At 48.5% G+C, this 18,235-nt stretch overlaps 1 long non-coding RNA gene across 1 annotated transcript in view; it reads left to right on the top strand.

Moving 5' to 3' along the window:
• The window catches only part of LOC127585539 (uncharacterized), a 24,210-nt gene extending 5,975 nt beyond the window's left edge, over positions 1 to 18,235 (top strand). Inside the window, exons 2-4 of the long non-coding RNA XR_007958522.1 lie at positions 1,736 to 1,843; positions 16,285 to 16,398; positions 18,112 to 18,235. This is a non-coding gene — a long non-coding RNA (uncharacterized LOC127585539). The remainder of the gene's footprint in view (positions 1 to 1,735; positions 1,844 to 16,284; positions 16,399 to 18,111) is intronic.

Raw genomic sequence — 18,235 nt, 5'->3', positions numbered from 1 at the left:
GCTTTTGGACACACTGGAGCCACGGAACATTTCATTATCCAACCCCCGTTAATTGCACTGTAAGGTATTTACTTTCTCCACCTTGTGATGTGTTAAATTGGAGAAATTAATAAGCTGTTAAGCTCATAAAGGAAGTTCAAGAATAAAGGGAATGTTTATAAAGTACAATGCTGCTGCTGCAAAAAAGCTAATCTTCATGGTATTTATACCCTAGGAATGTACTGTATGTCCTTGACAATGAAGTTGAACTTGAAGTTGAAGTTGGAACGAACTCTTTTTCAATAGTTAGCTGATAATTCCAGATCCCAATCTTACTCATTGCCCTTAAGGTATTTGTACTATTCCTCTTTGCAAAACTACTGTTGAATTTGCATTCCCAGCCCTTTCAGTGTTGCTGATCATAATTCAGTGAATGAAACCTTATCATCCCCCTCTAATTCTTTACCAAGTTGTCTTCAGTCTGTCCCCTCGGAACACTCTCCCTGCTTCCAATACAAACACCTCCTCGTGAGTCGCTCCATCTGAACCCCTCTGTGGTTTTGGACAGTGTGATGATCCAGTTACTTGTGAGCAGCTCTTTCACAGAGCACCATTTGTGAATACACCCAGCACCAGTGCCCCCTCACTCCCAGAACAACAAGCTGGACATGTGACCTCCTGTCACACTACCCAAGCCAAAGTTCATTGAGCACACGTCACATTGGAATGTGTAACCTTCCAGCCCACAACCAAGCTCTTCAAGGTGACGGTCTGAAGATGCTTATGGGGACACTCACATTCCCAACCCCAGCCTCCCGTGGATAGGAGCTGTCAATGTCACCTGACAAACGTTACATCATCCCAGCTGCACCAAATTCCAACCTATATTTCGATTTCTCTTGACGCATCCTGACAGAAATGGATGGATTCAGCTCCAGGAGCATTGTCCTCGGCCCATCTGGGCAGTAAAGCATACATTGTTCCATCAACGCTCCTGCTCTGCAGGGACAAGAAAGAGAGACGGGAGCTTTGTACAGGCCCTTCCACAGGTGCAGGACATCCCAAAGCGGTTTACAGACAGTGACAGACGTAAGTGTCTGTAATGACGGATAAACGATCAGATTTGCAGTTTTAATAAAGTTCCTTTGCAGTGTATAATCGGCAGGATGCGGGAAAACTGCCCCCATCCTCGTCAGGATAGTACCACGTTTCCTTCACACCACCTTCCTCAGTGCTGCCCCTCCAACAGTGTGTGCTCTCCTTCAGCACTGCCTTCTGATAGTGCAGCATTCCCTCAGTACTGCTCCTCTGACAGTGTGGCACTCTTCAGTGTTACTCCTCCAACAGTGTGGCACTCCCTCACTACTGCAGATTACTCATGTAGCAGGTCTCCTGCCCCATGCCCCCTCCTGTTAATACCTTGTGCTGGTCCTCATTGCCCTACACTGGTCCTCATTGCCCTACACTGGTCTACATTGACCTACACTGGTCTACATTGACCTACACTGGTCCTCATTGCCCTACACTGGTCTACATTGACCTACACTGGTCTACATTGCCCTACACTGGTCCTCACTGACGTACACTGGTCTACATTGACCTACACTGGTCTACATTGACTTACACTGGTCCTCACTGACCTACACTGGTCTACATTGACCTACACTAGTCCTCATTGACCTACACTGGTCTTCTCTGTTTTCCTATATGGCAAAGCTTGAAACTTAAAAGATTTTATCTTTTTTTTCCTAAACAGACAATGCTGGAAACACTCAGCAGGTCAGGCAGCATCTGTGGAGAGAGGCAGAGTTAATGGTTCAGGTCGAGGATCATTTGTTAGGACTGGGATAGAAGGAAAACTGAGGTAAGGAGTTGGAGGAGGCACTGGTGGAACAAAAGGAATATCTCTGATAGGGTGAGACTGTAATGTGGCTGTTGAAGAACAGTTGAGCTTCTTTGTATCTGCAACCCCCTACAACCCTCTGAGATCTCCTCCACTTCACCTGCCCGGCTTCTGTGCTCGAGAGCTCACTCCCTGAACCTCCCCAACTCACCTTCTCTCTGGCTGAACCTTTCATCACCTGAACTGCTACCTGCTGAAGAGCAGCAGTATTTGTGGTCTTCCCCTGTGTATTTGACATTCCTGAGGCCATCTTATGCAGAGGCCACCTCATAAAAATGCAAGTTATTAACTTGTGTAGCCTGAAAGCAGCTGACCTCAAATACTCTACAATAACCTGCACCAGGTCCACTGGGCTCATTCATGGGATGAGAGGGTCGTCCTATCACGGCTGCTAAACTCATGGAGTTTAGTAGAATGAGGGGTGATCTTATCGAAACCATCCTTGGAGGGTATGATGGCGTGGCCATCGAGATGTTTCCGCTGGTAGGAGAGTCTTGAGTGAGGGGACGTGGTTACAAGGTTAGGGGAGGTCACTTAAAACTGTGGTGTGTACAAAGTTCTTCTCACAGAGGCTGGTGAATCCCTGGAATTCTCTATCCTGGAGGGTTATGGAGGCTGGAGTATCTACAGAGGAAGGAAGTAAAGTTTTGAAAGATTAGGCAATTGAGGGCTGTGGGGAACTGGTACAGAAGAGGAGATGAGTCCTGGGACAGAAAATCCATGATCATGTTGAATGCAGGGTCAGGCTTGAGGGGCCGAGTGGCCAACTCCTGCTCCTACACTCTGAGCTACAATGTTACGTATTCACGGAGCAAGAACAACAATGGGCAGTAGAATAAACATTTTTACTGAGTCATGTTAACCAAAGTAAAGAAACTGAACAACTTACAGTTGTAGATCATCGAGAAGGCCAACTGAGACAAAAAGCACGCGAGTCCCCAAAGTCCCGCGCCAAAAGTAATGTTCCTCGCATAGGAGAGCGTTAAGAGACCGACCAGCAGGCACGCACATACGTACAGGCGCACGCCTGTGTACTTGCCACGGTCTCGCAATCGATCTGCTGAGCGATTGACCAACAGGCGCGCACATGCGCATTCGCCACATTCTCCATATGGTTCATCCCTCCCCCCTATAGAAGGGAACTGCAGGGGAAGAAAATAACTTAGGTGAACATAGAAAAACCATCTGACGCATCTCGTGGATCGCTGCAGGGAGCAGTTTCTCCCTCAGTGTCTCTCTGATTAGCCAATGCCGAGGTCGGTGGGCTGTACGCAAGGTACGTTACCTTTGGTCCTTCTCTCTTGATGAAGCGTCCGTTGGTTCATCTGCTTGAACGGTTGCTTCGTCGGCAGGGGACACTTCACTGGGTCCTCCATCAGTTCACCAGTGTACATGATCCAAATGTCGCCCGACAATTCATCCACCTGTCAGTTCAAGTTCTGCAACTTGACTGTTCCACTGCTGGATGACGGCCGGCCGCCAGTTTTCTTCATGCGTGAGTCAAGTGTAGACTTTTGTCATCAGCACCAAATGTTCACGGCCTAGTGTGAGGATCATAGTTTTGTTTCATGGCCTCTTGTTTGCTGCAAATTCGTTCCTGGATGGCTGGCTGCAGAAGTTTGAATCTGGTGCGTAAAGTGCGTTTGAACATTAATTTGGTGGGGTTGAACCTGTTAGTTCATTTGGGGTGATTCGGTAATGGAAAAGGAAACGGCTCAAGAACATAGAACATAGCACAGTACGGGCCCTTCGGCCCACAATGTTGTGCCGACCTATATAAACCTTATACCCATTCAATCTATCCCCCTCTCTACTTCACCTCCCATAACACCTCTATTTTTCTTTTATCCATGTGCCTATCTAATAGCTTCTTAAATGACCTTATCATATTGGCCCCTACCACCACCCTCAGCAGTGCATTCCAGGCACCCACCACTCTCTGTGTAAAAAACCTACCTCTGACATCTCCCCTGAACTTTCCTCCAAGCACCTTAAACAGGTGACCTCTGGTATTGGCCATTGCCACCCTGGGGAAAAAATACTAGCTGTCCACTCTGTCTATGCCTCTTATAATCTCATATACCTCCATCATCTCCTCTCATCCTCCGTCACTCCAAAGAGAAAAGCCCTAACTCGCTCAACCTCTCCTCATAAGACATGCTCTCCAACCCAGGTAGCATCCTTGTAAATCTCCTCTGCGCCTTCTCCAAAGCTTCCACATCCTTCCTATAATGTGGTGACCAGAACTGAACACAATACTCCAAGTGTGGTCTGACCAGAGTCTTATGGAGCTGCAACATTACCTCTCGGCTCTTGAACTCAATCCCCCGGCTAATGAAGACCAGCACACCATATGCCTTTTAACTGCCTTATCCATTTGTGAGGCAACTTCGAGGGATCTATGTACTTGGACCCCAAGATCTCTCTGTTCCTCCACACTGCTAAGAATCCTGCCACTAACCATGTACTCTTGCCTTCAAGTTCATTCTTCCAAAGTGTATCACTTCACACTTCTCCAGATTGAAATCCATCTGCTACTTCTCTGCCCAGCTCTGCATCTTGTCTAAGTCCTGTTGCAACCTACGACAACATTCTGCACCATCTACCACACCACCAACCTTCGTGTCATCTGCAAACTTACCAACCCATCCTTCCACTTCGTCATCCAAATTATTTATAAAAATCACAAAAAGCAAGGGTCCCAGAACAGATCCCTGTGGAACACCACTAGTCACCGACCTCCAGGTCGAATACTCCCCTTCTACAACCACATTCTGCCTTCTGTGGGCAAGCCAATTCTGAATTGACACAGCCAATTTTCCATGGATCCCATACCTTATGACTTCCTGAATGAGCCTACCATGGGAACCTTGTCAAACACCTTGCTAAAATCCATATATACCACATCCACTGCACTACCTTCATCAATTTGTCTTGTCACTTCTTCAAAAAATTCTATTAAGCTCATGAGGCACGACCTGCCCTTCACAAAGCCATGTTAACTATCCCTAATAAAACTATGCTTCTCCAAATGTTCATAACTCCTGTCCCTAAGAATCCTGCCAATAGTTTGCCCACCACTGACATAAAACTCACTGGTCTATCATTTTCGGGATTATCCCTTTTACCTTTCTTGAACAATGGAACAACATTTGCCATCCTCCAGTCCTCCGGTACCACTCCTGTGGCCAGGAAGGACTCAAAGATCATCGTTAACATTCCAGCAATCTCTTCCCTCGCTTCCCATAGTAACCTGGGGTATATCCTGTCCGACCCTGAGGACTTATCTATCTAATGCTTTTAGAAGCTCCAACACTGCTACACTGCTTCTTTCTTAACCTCGACATGCTCCAACACATTTGCCTGTTTGTATGCTAACCTCACATTCGTCTAAGTCCCTCTCACTGGTGAACACCGAAGCAAAATATTCATTTAGGACCTCCCCTACCTCCTTCGCCTCCAGACGCATTTTCCCCCCTTATCCCTGAGCCATCCTACCCTCACCCTAGTCATCCTCTTGTTCCTGACATATGTATAGATCACCTTAGGGTTTTCCTTAACCCTAGTTGCCAAGGCCTTCTCATGTCCCCTTCTAGCTCTCTTAAGTCCTTTGTTAAGCTCCTTCCTGGTTACTCTCAAGAGCCCTAACTGGTTTTTGCTTCCTAAACCTTAAATATGCTTCCTTCTTCCTCTTGACTAAACCTTCCCCCTCTCTTGTTAACCATGGTTCCTTCACCCTACCGTCCTTTCCTGGTCTCAGCCATCGAGGTTGTCCACCCGTTACAAAGCCTAGATGAAACACCAATCAAAAGTCACCTCATTAGGCAGCGGACAGCCCGTGATCCACTCCTAACACAAGTAAAAAGAGCACAGCAGGTCGGTTGGCCCGCCAGCCCTTCACCCGAAGTTCAACCATTTACCAATCGCCAACATGAACTGAGCCTACAGGATGGCTGCATATTCTGGGGCAGTGGAGTAGTGACTCCCCCTCAGGGCCACAATCTGCAGGATGCTCATCCCAACGTGATTAGAATGAAGGAACTTGCGAGAAGCTCTGTGCGGTGGCCGCAAATTGCCACCGATATTGAGAATGTGATGCGCATCTGCCCTATTTGTCCTCGATCTGTGGCAGTGGATACGCGTTCCGTCTTGTTGCGGGGTTTACGGTCAGTGTGTAGTCGCCACAGATGTGTACTGATCCGTCAGACACGAGGACGGGCACAATCGGAGCCGCCCACTCTGCGCACTGCACCGGCTCTGTCACATCCGCTCTCTGTAGGCGGTCTGGTTTTCCTTCCACCTTTCAGCCCACAGCACACGGCACACAAACCTTCAGCTGGCAGTTGTCCTGAAAGTTGAACTTAGCCACTCGGACCGCGGTATTGACCCAAAGTTTCAGCTTGGAATACACGCTGGTGCTTTTGTAGTAGAGCATTTAATGCAGGGTTTCCCTCAATACGATTGATGGAATGTTTTTAATCCAGTTTCTGCCCAGCAAATTAGGCCCTGATTACCTGCACCGGTAAGTGGAACAGGTCTCCGTGGTGGACCACTTCAGCTGTGTACATTGATGCCATCTCCGGTGTAACTGCGGAACACCGAGCTTGGAGGTAGTAGTTTTGGAATCCGGCGTAAAGATGGTTCACCTACAAAGGTGATGGCTGACCCAGTCTCCAGCTCAGATTTCACGGGCTGGTTGTCTACTGTGAGGGGGCCGGTTCTGGTTGCCCATTTCCTGGGTTCGGAAGACAGTGTCCACTTCTTCGCACCTGTCATCTCCTTGCGTGGAGTCGATGGTCGAATTCTGTCGCTTTCCCGCGGAACACTGCATTGCGGAGCATACCTTCTCTAGGTGCCCCACCTTCTAACAGAACCAGCAGACAGTCATTTGATGCTTGCAGTCAGGCCACTGGACATGACTTTCACCACAACATGGCATCTCTGTGAAGGCTGACGTGATTTTGAGTGGAAGCTGCGGGTCTGCAATGCTGGCAAACATTGACGTTTTCGGCAGGGGGCTCTCGCTCCAGTACTGCCTGAATGTAGTGCTGGGGGTGGATGAATCTGTATAAGGCCTCTCTTGACTTCCTGCCTGTGACAAGTGTGGAGCATGCTTTGTCCCAGGACAAGTCATGCTTTTCAGACTGGAGGTTCTCACATGTCTTCTCATCATATACTCCAACAACCATTGCTTCTTTGAATTTGTTCGGATGGATACCTTTGTACTTGAATTCCTGCACAGCCAGAGTTAATCTTGTGATGAAACCGCCTACGTTCTCATCAGGGGTCTGTCGCAGCTGCAACAACCTGAAGCGTGCTGTAAAGACGTTGCCCTGGGTTCCCCAAACATTGTCTAAATCCTCAAACGTGCTGGTCAGTTCAGCTTTGTTCTGTAAGTGCAGAGCATCGAAGTATTTCTGCCTGACTTCTCCCAAGTGCATGCAGAGCAGCTTGAGTCTTGATGTTTCCTTCAGTTCCACCGTCGTTGTTAAAGCTGGTAGAAGTTCGATGTAGTCCTGGAAGGTTTTCTTCCATTGCAGCCAGGTTTCCAGTGTTGGTTTTGCCATGTTGGTTGGTGTTGGATTGGATGCTTGAAGTAGAGGGGCCATTCTTGTTTTGACCCTCATCGCCCATTGTTACATATGCACAGAGCAAGAGCAACAACGGACAGTAGAATAAATGTTTCTACTGAGTCATGTTAACCAAAGTAAAGAAGCTGAACAACTTACAGTTGGAGATCAATGAGAAGGCCGACGGAAAGAAAAAGCGCGCAAGTTCCCGAAGTCCCACAGCAAAAGTAACGTTCCTCGCGTAGGGAAGCGTCATCGCTCTGTGGAGTGATTGACTAGCGGGCGGGTGCATGTGTACTTGCCGTGTTCTCGCAATTGATCCGCTGAGCGATCGACCGACAGGCACGTGCGTGCACACAGGCGCGCTCATGCACGTTCGCCGCGTTCTCCGTACAGTTCGCAATCCTGTGCAAGGAGGAGTTTCTCACCTTCCCCATCCACGTAACAAGCTACTCCTTCCAAACCCTATCTCTGCACAAAGCACTACTTATATGGAGTAGTTTTTCAGCTCCTGACAGACAGAGCCACTGAAGGCATCTCTTGACTAACAGACAGCAAGAAGCAGAAAGATTTATACATCAGCCACTAGTCTGGGAAAGGCAGCAAATGTTGGTCCTCACCATGAAACTGCTCCTGCCTACAGGATAGTTGAATCCTGTCCATAAGCTGTGGAAGGAGCAGCACACAGCCCTGGGCTCCAGAGTGGAGACTTCATCCATGCAAAGCAGGTACGACAGGTGACCAGTTTGGGGCAGACCTGATCCTATCACCACGACTGTGAATTCACAGCATGTCGCTGTAGGATACCAACAACCTCTTGTGTCCAACACGTGCCTACGTGCCACCCTGTTGTATGACCAGGCCCCTCAAGGTGGCTGAGGTGCGGATGAGATGATCGTCCACCTCCAGGAGGATGGTGTCTTTATATAGAGAAGGTCTAGAAAAGGATGTGGTGGTCCTTGTCAAGGTCTGTCCCAAGCAGCTGTGTAGCAGAGGGCTCTCTGATCTACTGGTTGTTCCCAGGAACGCACATCGAGACGGACATCAAGTGTTGCTGGAAGATCATCAACTTGGTGAAAGGCATGCTTTGGTCTGCCCGAAACTTGTTGACCTTCCAGTAAAAGGAGATGTCCGTGATGGAATGATGCCATGGCACACTCCAGGGTGCAGGAGTACGTGCTGAAGGACTGCCTTTTCCTTTGTGCTTTCTTCATGTAGTTATGTTTTGGAATGATCTGTATGGATGGCATACAAAACAAAGTTGTTTACTGTATCCCGGTACAAGTGACAATACTAAGCCAATTGCCAATTACACACTGAAGCTCGGTGCAGTGGGGAAGGATCACAGCCTCAGGTCCTGATGCCACTGGACAGTGAGGGGCTGGGCCCTGTGTAACGGCTTCTCAAACACTTCAGAGGAAACAGGAGTGGTGTTGATGAATTTTAAGAGAATGATGGCACAATGAGTGTAGAGAAAGACATGTACTGATTACAGGAAGGGTGTGGAGGCTTTGGAGCAGATGCAGAGGAGATTTACCAAGATGCTGCCTGGTTTGGACGACATGTGAGGTTGAGGTTGGACAAGCTGGGGCTGTTTCTCTAGAGCTGCGAAGGTTGAGGGGAGATTTGATAGAAGTTTATAAAAGATGTACGGGTAGGTTAATATGGGTTTAAAATGGGCGGCACGGACTTGTTGGGCTGGAAGGGCCTGTTACCATGCTGTAAATAAAATTTTAAAAATTTTAAAAATTATGCAAGGCACAGCTAGACAGCTGGTATCTTTGTTCCAGGACTGAAATGTCCAGAACTAGAGGGCATGCATTTAAGTTGAGAGGGGGAAAGTACAAAGGAGATGTACGGGGCAAGGCTTTTACACAGAGAGTGGTGGGGGGGGGAGCCTGGAATGTGCTGCCAAGGGTGGTGGTGGAGGCAGATAGCATAGGGGTGTTTAAGAGGCTCTTGGGTGGGCACATGAATATGCCGAGAAGGGAGGGATATGGTCAATGTGCAGGGAAGAGGGATTAGATTAATTAGGAGTTATTGGTTTAAGTAGTTTGGCACAACATCGAGGGCTGAAGGGCCTATCCTGTTCTATGTATTTACTGTATATATTGTGAATAAAGTATACTTTTAAAATAAAGAGTAATTACCAGGCCCCATTGAAGTCAATGAATTAGAGTTCAGAGGCAGAATGAAGGGCACCTAGGCATTCAGTGCCACTGACCAGTGATGGGTTCCTGGACAGTGATATCTCACCAAGTGCTGGCCCATGACTGCAACCGTGAGACAACACTGCCTCCTGGTGGCCAGTACCAGGGTCAAGCAGCTAATGGTCATCAGACCCTGGGGGCTGGTGGCACCGGGTCTCACAAACGTTTGCACACTTACACGGCTGCAGCTCCCAGCTTTCCACGCTCAGGCTGCAAAACGCAGAGGACTGAGCCCCACAGGCTGCTCTGCCGCTGGAATCCATGCAGGATCCAGTGTGGGAGCCCAGTCTTACTGCGATTCTCCAGCATTCCACTGGGTCCTAGAGTGGCTCTGACCCAGCCTGGAAGCCAAACACAAGAGACAAATGGGAGGTGGTCACTTTTTTTAAAAAAAAATTATTTTAGTTTAATGGTTTTAGTCATTTGTACATTTTCATGTCTTTTAATGTTTTATTTGTTCTTTAAAATGTAATTGATTTTGTTATTTTAATTTGTACCAGATTCTGCAGCTTTTTAATGTTCCAGTGTCAGAGTACACATGATGCCTGTGTAAAGTTCCACAGCTGCAGTCTCTACAAATCTGTGCTGATAGAGGGGGAGAGTGGGGTGGGAGGGGCAGTGAAACAGCAAAAGAAAAGGAGTGGCAGGAGGGAGCAGGGAGCCTGAATTTCCTTCTTGTTAAATGGCGTTGCTTGTTACCCTGACGCAGTTTTACACAGCTACGAAAGGATCACGTCCACTCGCAGTGCTGTGTTGCACTGCGCGGTTTCTCGCAGCTGCCAGCACTCGGACACACAGCTAAGAGCACATCGTCTGACTCCTGAAGACACAGTCACGTACCACCCCCTGCCCCTCACCCCTCCACAGCAGCACTACTAGCTCCTGGAGAGTGCTGATCACATCCACCTGGCTGCATCTGTGATTCCAGAGGGCAGGAAGTACGCTCCAAGGAGACGGGTGTTTTGCATCACTGGCAGGAGGCATATCCCATGGGCAAGGGAGGTCAGGGAGGCTTCCCTTCGGGAGTGACATTTCCACAGCCAAAAGAGTCATGGAGCGCTACAGCACAGAAACAGGCGCTTCAGTGAGTCCGTGACTCTACGCTTGGCTCAGTGGGTGACCAATCTGAGTCAACGGTTCATGTAGTGCAGCAGGTCGACACATCAGCACTTCCTTCACCATCCCCACACCACATCACAGAGGCAGGAGCACAGTCCTGGGCCTCACATTAACACATGCATTCAATCCAGCTTTAATACGCACTGCCCATAAACTCAGATACCACAACTGTACAGTTATCATAAGGGAGCAGTAGCCAAGGATACCATCAGGAGAGTAATTGTGAGGACCTTTACTTACAGCTGCTTCAAGACAATGGGGTCAAAGCTTGAAATTAGGCTGTGCTTACAACGTGGATAATCTTGAGTGGCTTCAACTTTCATCGAAAACGATTGTCTCCTGTAAGCGTGTCCAGTAGTAGCAGTCAGACCTGGATCAGTGTGTTCAGCAACAAATGGTCCCTTCGAAGATCCCCAGAAGCCACTGTTAGAGTCATAGAGAGATACAGGCCCTTTGGCCCATCGACTCCAGGACCAGGGTCTCGGCCCAAAGCATCAACAATTCCTCTTCCCCCCCCAGATGCTGCTCGACCTGCTGAGTTCCTCCAGTAGCTTGTTGTGTGACTTCCACTGAAATTGATTCAGACCTCAGAATTCTTCCCCCTTGTTAGGGTCTGTACTTCCAATATCACTCGTGGCAACTCAGAGGGAGGAAGCCCTCAGAGAGGCTGAGAAATATGAGCAAGGTGACTTGTTGAGATAACCATCTGCTCTCTGTTGCCCATACTCTAGGAGCCCCCTCCCACACCATTATACAGGAGGTTGAAGGTGACAGCTGTAGGTGAGAGATCATGAATTGAAAGTACAGGGAAGCACGACACCACAGTGATCACATGAGCTGAGTGAAGTGTGGTGTCTCTACCACTGCAGTTCATCAGTTGTGCCCCATTTTGTCCCTTGAAATGGTCAAATGGTGCAATGGCTTAAAATGAACCTCTCTTGGAGCTCCATGGATGATTTCTCATCCGACCAGTCACCTTCAATGTTGAACAGCAGGCCAAGTGTTCAAGCTCTTGACCACTGGCTTCTGTGACAGTCAGGATCTCAGGAAGAAGCTGAGATGAGCATCTGCACCACTATACTCTGAGAACACCACCTCCAGAACTGCTACTCCTCCATTCACCATTGGTAATTGGTTTATTATTGTCACGTGTACCAAGGTACAGTGAAAAACTTTGTTTTGTATGCCATCCATACAGATCATTTCAAAACATAAGTACATCAAGATAGTACAAGGGAAAAGCAATAACAGAATGCAGAATATAGTGTTCCAGTTACAGAGAAAGTGCAGTGCAGGCAGACAATAAGGTGCAAGGGCCACAAGAAGGTAGATTGTGAGATCAAGAGTTCAATTTGATCGCACCAAAGGTCCATTCAAGAGTCTGAAAGCAGCGGGATAGAAGCTGTTCTTGAGCCTGGTGGTACGTGCTTTCAAGCTTTTGTACCTTCTGCCCGATGGAAGGGGGGGAGAAGAGAGAATGTCCAGGGTGGGTGGGGTCTTTGATTATGTTGGCTGCTTTCCCAAGGCAGCAAGAAGTGTAGACACAGTCCATGGAGGGGAGGCTGGTTTCTGTGATGTGCTGAGCTGTGTCCACAACTCTCTGCAGTTTCTTATGGTCCCGGGCAGAGCAGTTGCCGTACCAAGCCGTGATGCATCCAGCGTATATCCTCACTTCATCTCCATCAAGGCCATTACATTCCCTGACTGCGGCCCTCTCCAGTTGAGCCCTGATCTCCTCTCTATTGTGTCTGAGGGTGTGGACTTCACCCTTTACAGTAGACATCTGGTTTAGCTGTTCTCAAGATCACAAAGCACTTCCTGGAATTGTTCACTCAAGTGCATTCTTGTTTTGTCCTCTGTAAACATCCTTTAAGATCTCTCTTATCTGTTTCCTTCATGTTCAACTCCAGCGACAGGGCCAGCTCAGGAAGAAGTCCTTCTGATTGTCAGCCTGTCCTCCCCATTCGTTTGTAACCAGCACCACTCAGCACCAAAGTAAGAGTGCTTGACTTTGTCAGCCAGACTTGAGACCAGGGGCTCTTGAACAAGGTGACGGCTCCTCATTGCCATATCTGTTACAAAACTGAGATCATCTGACTTCCCTGGCTAAACCTCCCCACCATCCTTTCCAAATTTGAATATACCGCTTGGATCCAATCTTTTGACAAAGTGCTTGCCAGGTCGAGGGTGCTGCATTAATGCAAGTTGTTGTTGTTGTTGAGAAGCCCAGGCTGGAGCATGTTGTGAACACCGAATGCTGTGCCCTAGACTGGAAGAAGTGCAAGTGAATCACTGCTTCACCTGGAAGGAGTGTTTGGGTCCCTGGATGTGGGAAAGGACGAGGTGAAAGGACAGGTGATGCAAACCCTGCGGTTGTGCGGGGAAGTGCTGTAAGACGGGGAGTGTTTGGTGGAGTTGGAAGAACAGACTGGAAAGTAGCAATGAGAGTGATCCTTTCGAAATACTGAAAGGGGAGGAGATACAGTATGTGTCCAACACAGACACAGAAACAGTGCACTTTCAACTTCCACCCTTAACCTGTTGGGTTTCATCCTATCTATATCTCTTAGATCTATATAAAAGATTTTCTCTTTTTCTGCTGGTAGTGATAATTACACAGTAGGCTTCCCATCAACCAGAGGCATAAACACTCCGTCCAGGTGATGCAGTGACTCACATGATACTACTTAATCACTGAATTTGGTGCTCACAATGTTTTCTGGGATTGGAATTGGTTTATTATTGTCACTTGTACTGAGGTACAGTGAAAAACTTGTCTTGCATACCGATCGTACAGGTCAATTCATTACACAGTGCATCGAGGTAGTACAGGGTGAAACAATACAATAAAGCTGTTAGAAAGGATTCTAAGAGATAGGATCTATGAACATTTAGAGAATCATGGACTGATTAGGGACAGCCAGCATGGCTTTGTGAAAGGAAGATCTTGCCTCACAAGCCTGATAGGGTTCTTTGAGGAGGTGACCAGGAAGATTGATGAGGGTAGTGCAGTAGATGTGGTCTACATGGATTTTAGTAAGGCGTTTGGCAAGGTTCCACATGGTAGGCTTCTTCAGAAGGTCAGAGGGCAAGGGATCCGGGGAGGCTTGGCCGTGTGGATTCAGAATTGGCTTGCCTGTAGAAAGCAGAAGGTTGTGGTGGAGGGAGTGCATTCGGATTGGAGGGCTGTGACTAGTGGTGTCCCACAAGGATCGGTTCTGGGACCTCTGCTTTTCGTGATATTTACTAATGACTTGGATGAGGGGGCGGAAGGGTGGGTTAGCAAGTTTACAGATGACACAAAGGTCGGTGGTGTTGTGGATAGTGTGGAGGGCTGTCGAAGCTTGCAGAGGGATATTGATAGGATGCAGAGCTGGGCTGAGACATGGCAGATGGAGTTCAATCCAGAGAAGTGTGAGGTGCTACACTTTGGAAGGACAAACTCCAAGGCGGAGTACAAGGTTAATGGCAGGATTCTGGGGAGTGTGGAGGAGCAGAGGGATCTGTGGGTTCATATCCACAGATCACTGAAAGTTGCCTCGCAGGTGGATAGGGTAGTTAAGAAAGCTTATGGGATGTTGGCTTTCATAAGTCGGGGGATCGAGTTTAAGAGCCGAGAGGTAATGATGCAGCTCTACAAAACTCTGGTTAGACCACACTTAGAGTACTGTGTCCAGTTCTGGTCACCTCATTACAGGAAGGATGTGGAAGCATTGGAAAGGGTGCAGAGGAGATTTACCAGGATGCTGCCTGGATTAGAGAGTATGGATTATGATGAGAGACTAAGGGAGCTAGGGCTTTACTCATTGGAGAGAAGGAGGATGAGAGGAGACATGACAGAGGTGTACAAAATATTAAGAGGAATAGATAGAGTAGACAGCCAGCGCCTCTTTCCCAGGGCACCAATGCTCAATACAAGAGGGCATGGCTTTAAGGTAATGGGTGGGAAGTTCAAGGGAGATATCAGAGGGAGGTTGTTTACCCAGAGAGTGGTTGGTGCATGGAATGCGCTGCCTGGGGTGGTGGTGGAGGCAGGTACGTTGGTCAAGTTCGTTAGATAAGCATATGGAGGAATTTAAAATAGGGGGCTATGTGAGAGGAAGGGGTTAGATAGTCTTAGGCATGGTTTAAAGGTTGGCAAAACATGGTGGGCCGAAGGGCCTGTATTGTGCTGTATTGTTCTGTGGCTTTATGGTTCTATGGTAGAATGCAGAGTGAAGAGTCACAGCTACAGAGAAAGTGCAGTGCTGGTAGATGATAAGGTGCAAGGTCATAATGAGGATTGTGAGGTCAAGAGTCCATCTTATCATACTAGGGAATTGTTCAACAGTCTTTAACAGCGGGGTAGAAGCTGCCCTTGACCCCGGTGGTACATGCTTTCAGGCTTTTGCATCTTCTGCCTGATGGGAGAGGAGAGAAGAGAGAATGTTCTGGGTGGGTGGGGCCTTTGATTATGTTGGCTGCTTTACCGAGGCAGCGAGAAGTATAGGCAGAGTCCATGGAGGGGGGGCTGGTTTCCGTGATGTGCTGAACTGTGTCCACAACTCTCTGCAGTTTCTTGGGGTCCCAGGAAGAGCAGTTGCCATACCAAGCTGTGATGTATCCAGGTAGGATGCTTTCTATGAAGACATGAGTTCAGTGGGGCAGGAGCAGGCAGAAACAATGGGAAAACCGGGGCAGTTAGGTTTGTGGACCTTTGGTAGTAGAAACGGCCAGTGCAGGGTAGGGAAACTATGAAGCCGGAGGCATTAGAGCGGAGATCTCTGGAGGTGATGAGGTCAGTGATAGTGCAGGAGACAATGGCCTGATGCTCCTTGGTGGGGTCCAGGTTGAGGGGTAAGTAAGAGGAGGCGTCCAAGAGTTGACGTCTTGCCTCGGCAATGTAAAGGTCAGTCTGCCAGACTACAACAGCACCACCATTGTCTGTGGGTTTAACAGTGAGATTAGGATTAGTGCGGAGGGATTGGAGAGCAGTGCATTCAGAGGGGGCGAGGTTGGGATAGGTGACGGGAGCGGTGAAGTCGAGACGGTTAATATCCTGTCGTCAGTTAGAGATGCAGAGGGGACAGAAAGCCAGAGTGCTGTGTCCAAGAGGAGGAAGAGGGCTTAAGGAGGGAGAAGGGGTCATCCCTAGGAGGTGGGGAATCCTTGCAGAAGAAGTAGGCCCGGAGATGGAGGCGACGGAAGAAGAGCTCGGTGTCACGGCAGGCGTGGATCTCGTTGAGGTGTGGGCACAGGGGGACAAAGGTGAGGCCCTGCTGAGGACAGAACGTTCAGCCTCAGAGAGGGGAAGGTCAGAGGGGAGAGTGAAGACGCGGCTGGGGTCAGGGCTGGGGTCAGAGGAGGGAGGGGTCAGGGAAGGTGGGGCAGGAGGAAGATGGGGGCTCAGAGGCGGGGGTCGAGGGGTAAGGGAAGGTTTGAGAGACCAGGGGTAGGTGAGGAGTAGAGGTGAGGAGATGAAGGGTCTCGACTCAAAACGTCATCTGTTTATTTCTCTCCATAGATGCTGCCTGACCTGCTGTTCCTCCGGCATTTTGTGTGTTTTGCTCCAGATTCCATTATCTGCAGAATCTCTTGTGTCTCTAGGATGCTTTCTATGGTCCATCGATAAAAGTTGGTGAGTGTCAAAGGAGACATGCCAAATTTCTCTAGCGTCTGAGGAAGTAGAGGCACTGGTGAGCTTTCTTGGCCGTGGCATCTATGTGGTTGGACAAGGACGGGTGATGTTCACTCCTAGGAACTTGAAACTCTCAACCCACTTGATCTCAGCACCATTGATGTACACCACTCCTCCACCTTCCTGAAGTCAGTGACCAGCTCTTTTGTTTTGCTGACATTGAGGGAAAGGCTGTTGTCATGACACCATGTCACTAAGCTCTCTACCTCCTTCCTGTACTCCGACTCATCGTTATTTGAGATACTGTCCACTACGGTGGTATCATCTCCAAACTTGTAGATGGAGTTAGAGCAGAATCGGCCACGCAGTCGTGAGTGTATGGGGAATTGCGTAGGGGGCTGAAGACACAGCCTTGTGGGGCACCAATGTTGAGAATAATCGTGCTGGAGGTGTTGCTGCTTATCCTCACTGAGTGTGGTCTGTTGGTCAGGAAGTCACAGATACAGTGGCAAAAGGAGGTGTTGAGTCCCAGGTTTTGGAGTTTGGTGATGAGTTTGCTTGGAATTATAGTATCAAAGGTGGAGCTGTAGTCAATAAACAATAGTCTAATGAAGGTGTCTTTACTGTCCAGATGCTCCAGAGATGAGTGTAGGGTCAGGGAGATGGCATCCCCTGTAGACCTGTTTCGGCGGTAGGCGAATTGCAGTGGGTCACTGTTTTCTGGAAGGCTGGAGTTGATGTTTCAGGTTGTTGAAATTGTCTCTTGGCATGTCTGATTGCTTTACGGAGGTCGTACCTCGATTTCTTGTAAAGGTCAGGGTCACCTGATTTGAATGCTGCAGTCCTAGACTTCAGTAGGGCATGGATCTCCTGGTTCATCCATGGTTTCCAGTTTGGGAACACCCAGGTTGTCCTCTTTGGTACGCAGTCCTCAACACTGATAAAATCTGTCATGGTGGTGACCATCCTACTAATCTAGGCTGGCAGCTGAGTCTTTCAACATGGACCAGTCCACTGACTCAAAGCAGTCATGTAGAAGCTCATCTGTTTCATCAGACCAACACTGTACTGTACTTTCTGTACTGGATCCTCCCATTTCAGCTTCTGTTTGTATGCAGGGAGAAGGCACACAGCCTGGTGGTCTGACTTAGCAAAGTGAGGTTGGTGGGTGGCTCGGTGGGCATCTTTGATGGTTGCATAGTAATGGTCAAGGGTGTTTGGGCCCCTGGTGGGGCAGGAGACGTGCTGGTAGTATTTTGATAACACACACTTGAAGTTGGCCTGGTTGAAGTCACATGCAATTATGAAGAGGACCTCAGGATATCCTGTTTCAAGGCTGTTGACCACAGAATATACTTCATTGAATGCAGGCTTCATGTCCGTCTGGGGTGGGATAGACGGCCATCAGGATAGCTGAAGTGAACTCCCGTGGCAGATAGCATGGGCTGCACTTCACCATTAGATATTCCAGGCTGGGTGAGCAGGAACTCACCAGGACTATCATGTCCGAGTACCACTAGCTATTGATTAAGAAGCAGACCCCTCCGCCTCTAAATTTGCCCAAGGACACTGTATGGTCCATTCGGTGAATTGAGAAGCCCTCTTTTACAAACATGGGTTGGGTGTACACTTTGTAGAACATCTGCCTTCAGTCTGAGCTTCCAGATGTTCGTAATTTTAACTCTCCATTGCATTCCCACTCTGACCCTTTAGTCTGTCCGTTCCAACAAAGCTTCACATGAACTGAAGGAACAGTACTCTCATCTTCCACCTTGGCACATCACAGCCTTCAGGACTCACCACTGATTTGGAATTGGAATTGGAATATTATTGTCAC

This window comes from Pristis pectinata, chromosome 33, assembly GCF_009764475.1.
Source record: "Pristis pectinata isolate sPriPec2 chromosome 33, sPriPec2.1.pri, whole genome shotgun sequence".
Classification (NCBI taxonomy): Eukaryota; Metazoa; Chordata; class Chondrichthyes; order Rhinopristiformes; family Pristidae; genus Pristis; species Pristis pectinata.
This window is presented reverse-complemented; position numbering and strand designations above follow the sequence as displayed.